This window comes from Leiobunum rupestre, chromosome 5 (genome assembly GCF_980474605.1).
Source record: "Leiobunum rupestre chromosome 5, qqLeiRupe1.1.hap1, whole genome shotgun sequence".
NCBI lineage: Eukaryota > Metazoa > Arthropoda > Arachnida > Opiliones > Sclerosomatidae > Leiobunum > Leiobunum rupestre.
Window position 1 is genome coordinate 2811975 of NC_143388.1, and position 14529 is coordinate 2826503.

Consider the following 14529-nt stretch of genomic DNA (forward strand, 5'->3'; position numbering starts at 1 on the left):
GTACGCATTTTAAAGTAACAAAAACAAGATTGCAGAAACAGTGATTTCCTGGGGAACTAACCAGGTAGAAAAACTCAGACTCATGATGTGCATGACCTGTATGATGTCTAACCCACTCTAGTAACAACGCGATTACTAATAAGATAATAGGGCAACTGAAAAACATAGGACTAAAACTGCCGATGGCAAGACAGAAGGGGCAGTGCGGTGTTTCAACGTCTAGGACAAAATGCACCAAACGCGCGGGGCATGGCAGAGAGCCGTGGAGAGAGCGCCACTGCACTCCGTTTTCAAGTCGGGTCGTAAATGGTGACATCTTGGAAATACGCCAGGTCATTAACTCTTCCTGAGGCGTCAAGGGAGCGACGCAAACGGGGTGAGTGCCTGGGTAGTCTTTCGCAACAAGAGCCCGATATACCGACCTTATTGTAGTGCACTGGTCATTTAATAATACGCGGAAACCACCATTCGTTGGTGGCACCTTAAGAAAAAATGCGTTCGACGTCGAGGTACCGAAGGGAAAAGTGCGGATGACACCAGCGTCGCTGAAAACTCCGGGAAAGGAACGAGCGATAACGGCCGTTATTGCTCTTAGGCTTAGTAGCATACCACGCGACGGACGAGTATTCCGAAACAGAGTATGTGGCGAGATCCATTGGCTAGTTTCCGTATCGAGATAGTCGGAGATCCGAGCAAGACCGGATCTAGCGAAAAAACCGTAAGACGCGGGAGAAAGCGGAGTTCCGGTGGCCGTCGCGATAAACGGTGAATTAAACACAGGAAGCGCTAAAGTAGTAGGAAGGGTCACTTCCGGTACCGAAAAACGCACACCGGAAGAAAACCATGCGTGGTAGACCGTGTCGAGAAAGACGTCGTGTATAGCGGTTGTTGGTCGATGAAGTAGTATTTCGCCAAGGGATCGAAACTCTGGAAGACATTCGCGTAGAATGGCGGACGCGGTGAGCGTACGAGGGGAAGCGGAAAGCTCGGACGTAGCTAAGGAAAGTGCCTCGACAACGCGAAATGCTTTGACCTTAGAGGCCATGTTGACGAGGTTGAGGCCGCCAGCACACTTTACAGGGAAAAGCGAGTTGGAATGCACCCAGTGGATGCCGTTCCACAGAAATTCGACCAGCGACTTCTGGGCGACAGTATGAAAGTCTACGGGAGGTTGAAGGACCTTGAACCGATGACACAAAACGCTTGAAGCAAGAGCGTTTGCGACCAAAGTCCGGCCTTCAAGCGTGCACAGGTGGCGGTATCTGTACCACTGCCCAAGTACGTTTTGCAGTCGAGTAAGCAACTCCGGCCAGTTTCGAGCGTTGTAAGCCATTGAGTTGCCAAGGTGAGTACCAAGAAAAAGGCCGCCATCGGAGCGGGAAGGAATACCGAGTGGAGAATCAGCGCGACTCTTCCACGAGCCGCAAAATAACGTAAACAACTTTTGGTAGTTGACAACTGCACCAGACGCGTCGCAATATTGCTCGAGACACCGCTGGAGCTGGGCGAAGTCATCGTTTCTCCTGAGGAAGGAGTTCAGGTCATCGGCGAAAGTACCGTTTGTCACGCGATAGTGAGTAGGACCAATGCGGTGGCCGATGCGCGAGCGTAAAAGGCACAGCAGTGGCTCCAAAGCCAAGGAAAAAAGCAAACCCGATAAAGGGCAGCCTTGTCGAATACCGGATCGAAAGGGAATAACGTCGGTGACGGTGTTGTTGTACCGCACTTGAAACACTGAGTTGGTGTATATGACACGTAGCTTGTCGATGAGTTCCGGTGGGAAACCGAGAAGCGACAGTACGCGGAAAAGGTACTCGTGGCTGACGCGGTCGAAGGCCTTAGCGAAATCGACGTTAACTATGGCAAGTTGTTCATCTAGACGGTTTGCCAGAGATATGAGGTCGCGGATAACCGAAAAGGTATCGTAGATCGTACGGCCCGGAATCGCGTATGGCTGAGACGCGTGAACCACGGTCGGAGCGACACACTTCATACGGGTAGCTATTAACTTCGCATAGATTTTATAATCGGCGTAGGATACTGATATAGGGCGCCAGTTTTCAAGATCAAACAAATCACCCTTCTTGGGAAGAAGAGAGACCACCGACTCTGCGAAAGCGGCGCCAAAATGGGGATTTTCTTGAAGATCAATGTAGACCTGCAAGGGAATCGGTGCGATAAGATCCTGATACAGGAAGTAAAACTCTAATGGTAAGCCGTCGATGCCAGACGCTTAACCGTGAGGCAGAGAGGAGATCGCGCTAACTACCTGATAAGCGGTAAAACCCTCGGCTAATCTTTCGGAATCAGCCTCACAGAGAGTGGGGAGCTATTGAAACAAATCAGTCTCCGAAACCTCGGAAGTAGGGGACGAATACGGGGTTGAGTATAATTTTGAATAAAAGTTTACAACACAAGTGCGTATGTAATCGGCGTCACGAACGAGAAGTAGGTTCCTAGGACGACATTGGCGGCACGCGCCTTCTTTCAAGCCCGTAAAACTGTTTAGATGGAGTGTCAATGGCAGCGGCGAATTCGCACCGCGAACGCGTAAGACTATCACGCGTCTCATGGAGGAGAAGATAATTTAGCCTCTCCTTACATTGGATATATGGTAGAGTCTCGGGGGAATAGGACGACAACTCAGTCTCGATGGTCGCACGGTTGACCGCCTCGTTGACGCGAAACTCGTGTGAGAGACGAATGAGAAACGATTTTACAGATGGCTTGAAACTCCTAAACCACCAGTAACACCACGTAGCACGCACGGGGCGTGCACGAAAGAGAGAGATAATCTCCGTTCGCACCCTAGTGGCAAAGGTGGTGTCGGTCAGCAAGGTAGGACACAAGCGCCAGAAGGCAGGTCGACGAGGAATAGAGGCGTCTATCGTAAAAGCGCAGACGACAGAATCGTGATCAGAAAAGAACGATGGACAATGGGAAACGGATGTTAAGGTGGCGGTTGATGAATAGTAAATTCGATCTAAGCGCGCGGAGCGCAGGGTACCAGCATTTCGCGATCGCCAAGTATAACTTATACTGTATAAGACCTTTGAATAGGGTGAAGTCGTCGAAACGAGTCAGTGAGACTGAAACGATGGACCAAACGGTCTAAAGACTGCGCTACACGGAATCTGGTCTCCGCGCAGTTGGCGCGGTCCATTAGGGGGTCGAGCGTACCGTTAAAATCGCCTAACAAGTACACATTATCATCGTCACCCGCGTCCGTCAGATGTGACTCAATAAATTCGAACGTCTAAAGGGCACGCACGTTCGTGACGCCGGTTCCAACGCCACGCACATTAAGAGACAATACAGACAGCCTTAAAAAGAAAAAATGTTGGGGAAGCATAATGAATACCACTTAAGACTGTGAGAGCGAAAGATACGGAGACTGAAAATCGGGGAAAAGCGCGCATAAGAGACTTCGTTAAATTAAAATACCGACGTCTGACGGCTTGTTTCGCAGAGCCGGGGGAAACAGCTAAGAAGGAGGGATCCGTATACACGAACACCTTTATCTGGCGGGTGAGCGTAAACGCGAGATCCGCGGTAGGCGCGTAGTCACTGAGTACCAAACGCGCTTGATACATGTCGACGCCGTCCACCTTAGCTAGGAACTCCTGGACGGTGACTATATCGAAGGCAGGCGTGAAGGAACCTTGCTTGTCTGCCCACTCATTCGTATCAAGCTTAAAGTCGTACGGACTGGAATCGGTCTTCCTACCACGTTTGGCGGGTGGTGGCGATTGACCCCCGCGCCGCTTGAGAGGCTTGCGAGAACGGGGGAGACGAAAACCGTCATCGGTACAGTCGTCATCCATAGGGTGCTCGGTGTCGGTTTCACAGGAGTCATGAAAGGGCGTACCCTCCGGATTGAGCGGAGAAAACATGTTGGACAGGGCAGTGAGAGACTCAGTCCGACTCAGGTTGGTCTTAGGAGGAAACTTGTCGTTAAAAGCGGCAGCAGTGGGTGGAGGTGGCGCTTTTTTCGCCAATGTGGCTGCGACAGGATTCTTTGCCAGCTTTTTGGGAGCGGTGGATTGAGAGCGCTTCACGGTGGGACACGCTTGAACACTGTGGCCTTGAGCGCCACATTTAAAACACTGTAGATGAGCATTTACCTTAAATACGTAGATAATTCCATTCATTTCGACATCTACTTCGTCGGGGAGATTTGCATAGTCAGCGGGAGAAGCGAACGAAATGTACGCCGCTCGACGGCAACTGCGAATAAGGATGAATGGAGCGATATTCGATACGGTCGCCGGTAAGATGTGCACCTTCCCGTGTACCAAACCGAGAGTAGCAAAAACATCGGATATAACGTAGTCCGGAATAAACGATGGGACGTCGGACAGTGTTACTTTCTTGGGCGCGATACCAACGGGTAGCACGTCGAGGCGTTGACCACGGAACATGAGACCATCGGCAATAAGGCGGATTGCCCAATTTGCGGAATTAAAATAAACTTGTACGGCTTCGCCGAGACGAGAGGCATCGGTAATGGAAGCCGCTGGGATACCGGTCGCACTTAAGTATTCTCGGACAGTGACGTTCTTGGCATGCGCAAGTTTAGAGATACCGCAGTTCATAGATACTGGACCATCATCCGGAGGGATTGAGTAGCTTAGTGAAATCTTTTTCTTGCCATTCGACAGAGAGTGAGAGAGAATTTCGATATCGTGAAGTTACAGTACGGTTGTATTAAATAGTTTTACAAAGTTTGAGTAAGTGGGATTCATAATTACAAAATAATAAAAAATTGTGTTATTTAAATGACGACCACGAGGGATTCAATATAATTAACAATTTTGAAATAAATAGAGAAATATCATATTAGGGAGTCACTTTCTAAATCCTTAAAAATGATAAAGCCGAAGTTACAGAGACCATGTTTCGTTGATGGCAGTAGGAACCAATAGTCGATCATACTGTGTTCATGACTAGTAAGGGAGTTGGCAAACCGGGAAATTGTTGTCTCCAAATACAAAGCCGGTACAAACGCTGTTGGTGTCAAAAACTGTGGGATAGTGGCGACAAAGTGATGTTCGTAAGTTAGCGTGCGCTTTTACTAGGAATCGTGAGGGACGGCCGTCGGCTTCAATAAAATCGCCAAACGGGCGCCACCAGAGTGTGATTGGGTCAAGCAGATTTTAGACGGTAACAAGACCGGCGTTGATCAGGCGGGAGTGCAAGGCGCTGTCGAAGGGAAGACCGTTGCTGGCTGGGATGACTCGGTTGTTGAATATGGGAATGAGATCAAGGGCGTCGTGATCGTAAGCGTCGAAACTAATGCGCAAATTTACAGTTGACCAGGAGGCAATTAGTGACGCGAAATAATGACTCTGGACGGGGGAACATGATCGAGATAGTAGACAAAGAGGCAAGGAAAGTAGGAGTGTCCCCATCATCAGGGTTTTTCGATGTAGCGGTAGAATGGGGTCGGCACCGGAAATCCCCGCTTCCTTCCCCCCTGTGTGTCACTTCCGGCAGGTGGCGCGGGGGGTCCACATTGTGGGCGTGGCCACAGGTGTCAGGTTACCCCCGCTAGGTGGCGCGGTGACCACGCGGTTACCACGCGGCGCGTGTACTCCGCGCTGATTGGTTGGCGCGAAATTATTTAAAATGGCGTCAGTGGCTCTGAGTGGCTGGCGCGAAATTGTTAAAAATGGGGTCAGCGCTCCTTTAAAGGAATTCCCAGGCTCGCATAGTTATACTCGGTCCCCGTTTTCCATTGTTAACGCTGTGACAGGTTTTGATTGATTAAGAGCGGGTGTTGTGAAAAAATAGGTCGTTTCATCCAAATTAAAATAAATAATTATACTTAAAACTAAAAATAAAACTAAACTAAGAATTAAATGTATGTATAGCGGATTTCTTGGGCGACGATTGGGGTAGTTGATTTAATGATGGTCGTTTTACTTGTCGGACTGGCAGTTTTGAAGAATTGTTTTAGTTGAATTAGTCGGAGAGTTGACGCGCGTTAAAAAGAAAATATTTCAAAAGTCAAAACCGCGTTAGGCTTAAAAAACCAAAAAACGGGGAAATCCGACTCGACCCACCAACCGGAAAACCGTGGTGGGATCCGGAAAAACCGGAGAAAACCGCACAGTCGCGTAGAGCGAAAGTTCACGAACCGGAAAGTATTAAAAATTGAGGTCGCACTATACTTTTTTCTCGAAAATCACCCAAAAAAACCGGTGCAAAAAAAGACGCGTAACCGCACTTAAAGAACGAGAGAGAGAAAGAGAGAGAGAGAGAGAGAGAGAGAGAAAAGATATACAAGAATTATGTACAAATCAAGCAGTATCCAATTAAAATATAGTGGACTCAAATTCATTTACAGACGAAACACTCTTATGTACAAAAATAAAATCGTTAAAAGTTAGACATTCTGTTGTTGGAGGGTTCCTGGTTATGGCGCTAGGAATAGCAAAAAACGACGAGGAGTGAGTAGGGAAGTCTGGAGCGCCAGCGACGAAACACTCGCCGACGAAACCAAAATTACAGACGGGGTGGTCGGACGGGGACAATAAAAACCAATATTCGTCTCGGGTGTGATAGTGACCGGTAAACGCGTGCAGGAAATCCAAGAAGTGGTTGAGGGCGTTAGCCGTTATGGGACAGTCGTAGTACATATGCGCCACCGTACCGAGAGCCGGGCAGTAAGGACAAGATGGGGAGACGTGCGGAGGATCCATGTGAATTAGCTGCCTGGGAACAGGAAGAGCAGAATGTAGAAGGCGCCACTGAGTAGCGGCGGCCAAACGCGACGATAAGCGGCTAAAGCGGCTGACGTGCAAAAAACCGCGAGTGAGCGTTGATGGGACGCTGGTAGGCGACACGGTGTGAAAGTGATGGGTTTAGCAAACATTTTGTTAGAGTAGATGATTTTGGGGAGTCTCGACCGAGGAGAGGTATATTCTGATAGACCGGAGAGGACGCGAGGCAGAGAACCGGATATGGAAGGTCACCGAACACGAAGTCGGGATGAACGCCGTGGGGTAAAGACGAGCGAGGGATACACGGAGGACAGCGTGAGTTTTAACCAGAAATCGCGAACGCGGTATATCGGGAGGGAATAGCTGAGTGAATGGCCGCCACCAGAGGGTAAGTGGGTCGAGAAGATCTGACAGTACCGAACAGCCGAGGTCAGAGAAGTGGTGGTGAAGGATGGACGAGAAGGGACTGCCACGATGGCGGCGTTGCCAAATAGAGGAATGGTGGATAAAGCTTCAAACTCGCTCTAAGCGAAATGGAGGAAATTGAGGAGGACCTTCCATGCGGTGAGGACGGAACGGTAGAAGGCGAAATGTGGTGAATAAGCGGTGTGGGATAATAGAGCGCGTGGTAGGGGGTGGTCAGCGGGAATTGATAGAAGAGCGCCGGCGGTGAGTGCGGAAATTGGGGAGGACTGGCAGCCTTGAGCAAGTGCAAGAGCAAAGGCCACTCGGAAGCTTAAAATCTTGTCGGTGACGGATACCAAGTCAAGCCCACCGCGAACGCGGGGCAACGAACAAATGGCGGCTGGGGTCCAATGGACGCGGTCCCAGACGAAAGAAACCAATAGCGGCTGACAGCGGTCCAGGAACCCAGCGGGAGGGACAAGGACCTGGCAAACGTGCCATAACACAGACGCTGCTAAATTATTGGCTACGAGGACGCGGCCGAAAATGGAGCAATGATGCTTGACTGGCCGCCTACGGGCTAGCACACGGTTGAGTTTGGACTCGAGAGTCGTCCAATTGCGGTCGACGTAGGCGGGTGACTGACCAAGGTCGACACCGAGAAACCGACAACCGTCGGACCGGAAAGCAAATCCTAGAGGAGCGTCAGTGCAACCGATCCACGAGCCGCACCATAACCCGGTTGATTTGATAGGGTTAACGCGCGCGCCCGAGACGCGGGAAAATAAATCAATACAGGAACGCAAAATGGGAAACTCGGAATCGTCGCGAATCATAGCGGTGAGGTCGTCGGCGTACGTGTAGTTGGTGAGGGCACGATGAAGGTAGGTCGAGGGTGGGTGGGAAAGACGCGAATCTAGTAGACGAAGCAAAGGTTCAATCGCAAGGACTTAGAGTTGGCTAGACAGCGGGCAGCCCTGCCGAATACCGCGCCCAAAGGGAATGGAGGAAGTTAGATCGGAATTAACCCGAATGTGGAAGACTGGATGGCGGTAGAGTGAAAAAAGAGCGTGCAAAAAAGCCGGAGGAAAGCCCATGTCTTGTAAAGTAGCGCGTAAATATCCGTGGTCAACACGGTCGAAGCTTTCTCTTGATCGATGTTCACGAGTGTGAGGGGCTCATTCCGCGACGCCGCGAGGTCTATGAGGTCGCGTAAAGCGTGAAGGTTATCGAAAATACGACGTCCAGGGACGGAACAAGTTTGGGCGGGTGAGACCACTTCTGACAACACCGGGCCGAGGCGCAAAGAGAGTCATTTGCTAAGTAGCTTGTAGTCTGTGTTCGGAGGAGACAGAGGCCGTAAGTTCCGAACGGACCGCGGATCTCCACCCGGTTTTGGGATAAGGACGGACGACGTGAAAAGTGTGAGGTAGTCGTCACAAGACTCGTCAGTGAGAAAATCGCGGTACACCTGGAACAGGACGGGGCCAACCAGGTCCCAACACGTGATGTAAAACTCGACTGGGAGGCCGTCGTGTCCGGGGGCACGACCACGGGAAAGGGAGTCCAGTGCTGTTTGGAAGTCATCGATTGTAAACGACTGGTCCAGGGATGCCGTAGCGGTGTCAGACAGCGTTGGCAACCCGCCAAGAAGCGTGTCAGTGACCGATGAAGGTAAAGAAGAGAAGCAGTCCGGATTCGGGCTATATAGGTCACGGTAGAAATCGGATATGAAGGAACGTAGTTCGGGGGGAGAAGACACCAGAGCGCCATCTTTATTAAGAAACGTGTGAATGGAGTTAGCTGGCGCAACGCGGGAGCTCCACCGAAAGAAAGATTTAGATGGCGTGTCGACGTTGTCGAGAAATGAGATTCGGGATTGTAATAAAGCGGCGCGAGCTAAACGATCGTGAATGGCGGATAGGGAACCACGAATAGCGGTGGCGTGGGCAGGGTCAGACACGGTCGCGAGGACAAGTTCTGCCTCGAGACGCGAACGTTCACGGCGCTCGACCGTGGAGCGAGCCGCCCAATAGTCCTGGGCAAAACGGCGAACGTGGGGTTTGAAGACCGAGAACCACCAAGCGCAATAGGAGAGAGGAGGGTTAGAAGACGAGCTCGACTTTAAAAGATCGTTGATAAAAACACGTAAATCGGAAAGGAATGCCGTGTCGTCCAGTGAAGCAACGTTCTGTTTCCAGTAAGCCGGTCGCGGACGGCTTAGATGGCCAAGATCAGGGAAACGGAGAAATACGGCATCATGATCCGAAAAAGGGCACGGTAGGTGGCGCACGGAGCAAGGCTGCGTAAGGGAGTCAAAATAAACCCGGTCAAGACGAGAGTGGAAATTACGACCCGGGTCGGGGGAGTGCCAGGTAAAAGAGGCGGTATTGGGGAATAAAAGACGGTAGCCGTCCCTTAAAGAAAAAAACGTCAACGAGCTGGCCAAGAAAACGAGCGGGCCAAGAAAACGAGCGATGACACCGCGGCGCTCCAAACAACCATAGCGGTCAAGGGGTGGGTGCAGGGTACAATTTAAGTCGCCGGCTAGAACGATTTGATCCGAGCCAGGGATGGGAAGTAGTAAAGTATGAAGCCACGTGAGGAGGGTGAGGCTACTTGGATCATCGTGCGCTGTAATATAAACGTTGAATAAGTGGAGAGTGCGATCGTCATGTAATGAGAGTTTAAGATAAATTGCGTTATATTTGAAGAATCGAGTATCAGTAACACGGGAGTATAAAGCGGCACGAAGGCCGATCGAAACGCCAAAGCCAGTTCGAGCGGCGCAGGGTAAATGGCAGAATGTGTAAGGCCAGTCAAGCCAATCATGAGAGTTCAAGAAGGTAGGGTGAATGTTTGTTTCCTGAAGACAAAAGATATCGGGACACGTGTCGCGGACAAAAAGGCGGGCCGTAGTGTTCGAGACTGGAGTGCCGATACCCCGGAAGTTGCAGGATAACAGAGATAACATGAGGGTCAGTATGTGGGCAGGTCGGTTGATATAGAAAACCGCAGTTCGGTTAAGTGGAGGTGGCTGCGGTCTCATCAGCGTAAATGCGGGAGATCTTACGGATCCACTGGTAGAGGGCGCCCTTGCTAAATCGAGAAAGGACGCCGGCCTGATGAAGTAAGGGGCCTTTTCGGATGGTGATCAGCTGGCGGATGAATGCAGGGATGTCATTGGTGTACAGGTGAATGTGTGTGGTCGGAGATATGGGGGACTTGTGCATCAAGTCAAAAACGGCGGCGAGTTCGGAATCGGAAAGAGTAGTGGTGGCAGGATCGTCGGTGTCCATGATGTCGTCCACGTAGTGGTCGGTGACGTCGCTGCTCTGAGACAAGGTATTGGCGGATTTGGCGGATGAAAATCGCTTCCAGGTCTACATCCGGGCAATATTCGACAAAAAGCTGTCTAGCCTGGTCCATTGGGAGATCGGCGACAGAATCGAGAAATTCATGGACGGTGTCCATCGAGTAGGCGGGGCAAAAAGGATCATGTCCATCAGCCCACGTGCGAGTCGTCCGGTAGTGATGTGTCCATGGTGGAATCTAGAGCGGGTACAGGACCACGAGAGAGAGTTTCACGAGTGTCCAGGGAAGTGGAAGTGGAAGTGGAAGCGGAAGGGGCCATGATAGTCGTCAATGACTCCGAGCGAGTGAGCGAGTTGTTGGGCGGAAACTGCTTATTTAAAGCGGCAGTGTTGGCGGAAACGGCCGGGAGCAAAGGTTTAGCGGAAGTTTTCCGTTTCCTGACCCTCTTGTTCTTGGCAGGTGGAAGTTGTGATTGAGTGGGGCGGACCTTTGGGCAGGCCTGTACACTGTGACCCAGGTCACCGCACCGAAAACACACGAGCGGAGCGTTGATGCGAAAAACGTACGGTATGCCGTTCATTTCCACGTCAACGGTGGCGGGGAGGTTGGCAAAGGAATCGGGCGTAGCAAAAGACACATACGCGACACGACGGTTACTGCGAATACGTCCATACGGGGCGTGATTGGAGACAGAGGCCGGAAGAGCGTGTACTCTACCATGTATCGTCCCGAATAAAGAGAGCGTAGCGGCGACGACGGAGTCCGGAGTAAAGGAAGGTACTTCGGACAACGTGATGTGGTGTGGAGCAACTCCAACGGGGAGGACGTCAAGGCGTTGACCTCGGAAAACAAGACCATCAGCCAAAAATTTCAGTGCCCACGTAGGGCTGGTGAAGTAAACATGTTTAGCAGGACCGATGCGAGAGGCGTCGGTGATACAGGTTGCGGGAGCGCCGGAAGAGACGATAACATCGAAAAATGGCATGAAGCGTTGCCTTTCCAGAACAGGAATAACTACCGTCCTTCAGATGTTTTGTATTGTCATGTGCCATAATTTTCATTAGTTTGGCTGTAGTGGGAATATCAGAGATAATCTCACCAAAATCCCTCCTGGAAGCTTAATTGGCTTCTCGAATGAACTTATGATAGGAAGTGAGGGCCTGCTTATTGGCTGACCAATCACCGGTGTTGGAGCTGGACTACCTGCCAGCTAAGGGGGTGGGTACAGGTTTGGCCGTACCCCCATCACCAGCTGAACCATACGCATCTTCATATAAGGCCCCTGTAGGTTGGACAGACCCTTCTTTGTCAGTGGAAGTGTACTCCACCACCGTGGTGTCGGAAATGTCCGACATGGAGCCCATGTTGATATCACTTAGTTCTCGTGCCAGATCAAAGTCCGACATCTCAGTAGAAGAGTCATCTTCCACCGCTTCAGGCTGCGCTGGGGTGTAAGGATTTTTAAGGACTTTAAAAGCCCCCCTTTTTAACTCTGTGTAGGCAGAATATCCTGCCTCCTTTAAAACTGCGACAGAATCTTCATCCATCTGGAAAATCCATCGAATGAAGTTCTTATCACAGATAGAGGTGACCACTTTCCAACGGCTCGTAATAAGTTTGTTGTTATATAGGTGCAGCCTCTTTAGGAGGACTTCTGGATTCCTCGTCTTGACATCCTTTGTCCTGAAGGCAACCTTGACCGGTTTCGGTAGTTTACTAGCCTTTATTACTTAAAGTAACGTTCCCTCCAAAACACAGTCATTCTGGTAAAAGGCCTTCCTTAACCACTCCCCGGTTGGGGCATCAGCATAGAGGTATGTGATGGCACCTCTGGCCAGGTGAAAATTCCTGATGTGAGGAAGAGGTTCACCATAAAGTGTTCCATCAAATTTCTCCAGAATCACACACTAGACGGCGCCTATCTCCTCTGTGATAAGGTTGTTCGGAAAGCCATCTTTTATATCTAAAGCAACCGTACTGCGTCACTATGAGACAGGAGTTGATATCTCCTTAGTCTTTTTGGCCGCAGATTGACTCAAATAAAATATCCCCACCATTGTGAGAAAATTGTAAGCGGTTATGTTAAACAAAAAAACTATTGGGCGCTAGCAGTTTTAATTGCCCGGTACTTAGAAATATTACCTAAATAAGTTTTTTTTATTCGTATAGCATACTTAAATTTATAATGGCATTGCATATTTTTTCAAGTTCAGAATAAGCACAAGCAGTCATAAGACGCGCGTTCGATGTGCCGATATCAGTTATTTAGATAGATGATCTTCTCCCTTAAAATATGTCTTTTCTACGTCATTATATAGATATTTCACCTGAAACTCCTATGAAACAAAGCAATCCTTTGCTACTTTGTTTAAAATTTGAAACATAGAAAAATAGAAATACACAAATATAGTTCATACAAGCAAATATACTTTGTTGAACCTTTTCAGAGAAAAGGGTATTCAACTTTTAAAACTTTTTTATTTGAAGCTTTTCTTTTCAGAAAATTGATATTACAGCAATGCCATTCTTTAAATCCGTGATAAATACCAGTATATGGATACCAAGTAATATAGTCATGGAAACTGAATATACAATTTTATCGGGAAAACCTTTAGAATACTCCATGGACTGGTTTTTGATGTTTACTCTTATTAACTATAAGGTAGAGCAAACACTCTAAATAATTAATTAATGAAAATTAAACCTACGATAATTTTTTATTTAAATCAATTAATTAAATTTGTAATTATTTCTTTCCAGCAATTATTGGTTATCTTATTTTCTGTCTTGATGTACTCGACACTTTCATTCCTGATGGAATTAACATTTCAAGGAAAAAACACTTCTTCAGGCGCAGTACGATTTGAGAAACACCGTCGAATGGTTTGGACTAAAAATGCAGACATAAGGAAAAACCTTTATCTTTTCAAACAACATATCGGATTGTTTAGCACCATTACACTTTTCAAACGTTAGTGAGATAACTCTGTTATCTAAATATTTCTGAAACATAAAAACGCACTTATATAGAAGATGTTTAAACTTCAGTTTTTTTTAACAATAACGTTTTCTCTAATCCCCGCAATTAATGGTCCTCATAATAAGAAATAGCTCTCAAACGGGTATTGCGGACAGGCCCGAGAGCCCATTATTACGCAACTGACTGTTATAATTTTACAGTTGCATTCCTGATTTTACTAAATATAAGTACTTTTATATTTAGTAAAGTGTCACATAATGCATATTTCTTGATCATATTTTCAAATTGAAGAAATATTTTTTGTTGATAGATTGATTTCTATGTTTTCCAGCCAGTCAATTTATCCCACGGAACCTGGGAAGTCGTTTTCTCTTGGGAATCTGGATGTGCAGCATTTTCTTCGTCATACAACAGCTTTCCTCGTACATCATCAGCCAAATCGCATTTCTTGGTATTCCAAGGATTCTTAAAACTTTGCGTGATATTATTGACAACCCACAAATTACACCTTTTATTGAGAGTTATACTGGAAAGTTATTTAATGTAAGAAGTGTATTTTTTACTTTTTCATATAAAGCAAAAATAAATAACCAAATTCCAAAATAAGTTAACGTCTAAAACCGTTTTTATCCACAATTTAAACACGCAAGGAGACGATCAGAGGTGGTTCTCACAGATTTTGTTCGAAGTTGGGGGATTGTTAGATCTAGATGTAACATGAAAAAAGCGAAAGGGAAAAGTTGCGCTTGGCTTCCGTTTTCTCATGGCCGCCAAAATGGTTTTTGATAACTTAAAATGAAAAGAATCAACGTAAAAACACATGGAAAAATAACAAATTCTATGAATTCTACCGGTGCAAAACTTAAAAAATCCTTTTTTATATGAAAAATATAGTTAACTCAACACATTTGAATTACTTTGCATTAATAAGGGAAATCTATCTAATTGGGGTGAACTCGAGCTAAATTAAAAAATAGGTCGTAATTTTAAGTGTAACACAAAATATTTGTAGAACGTATGCTGTGATAATTGCCATATGGTTTCGCCAATTAATATGAAAATTTCTACATTACAGAATCTGATCCATATAAACAGCCTCATTAA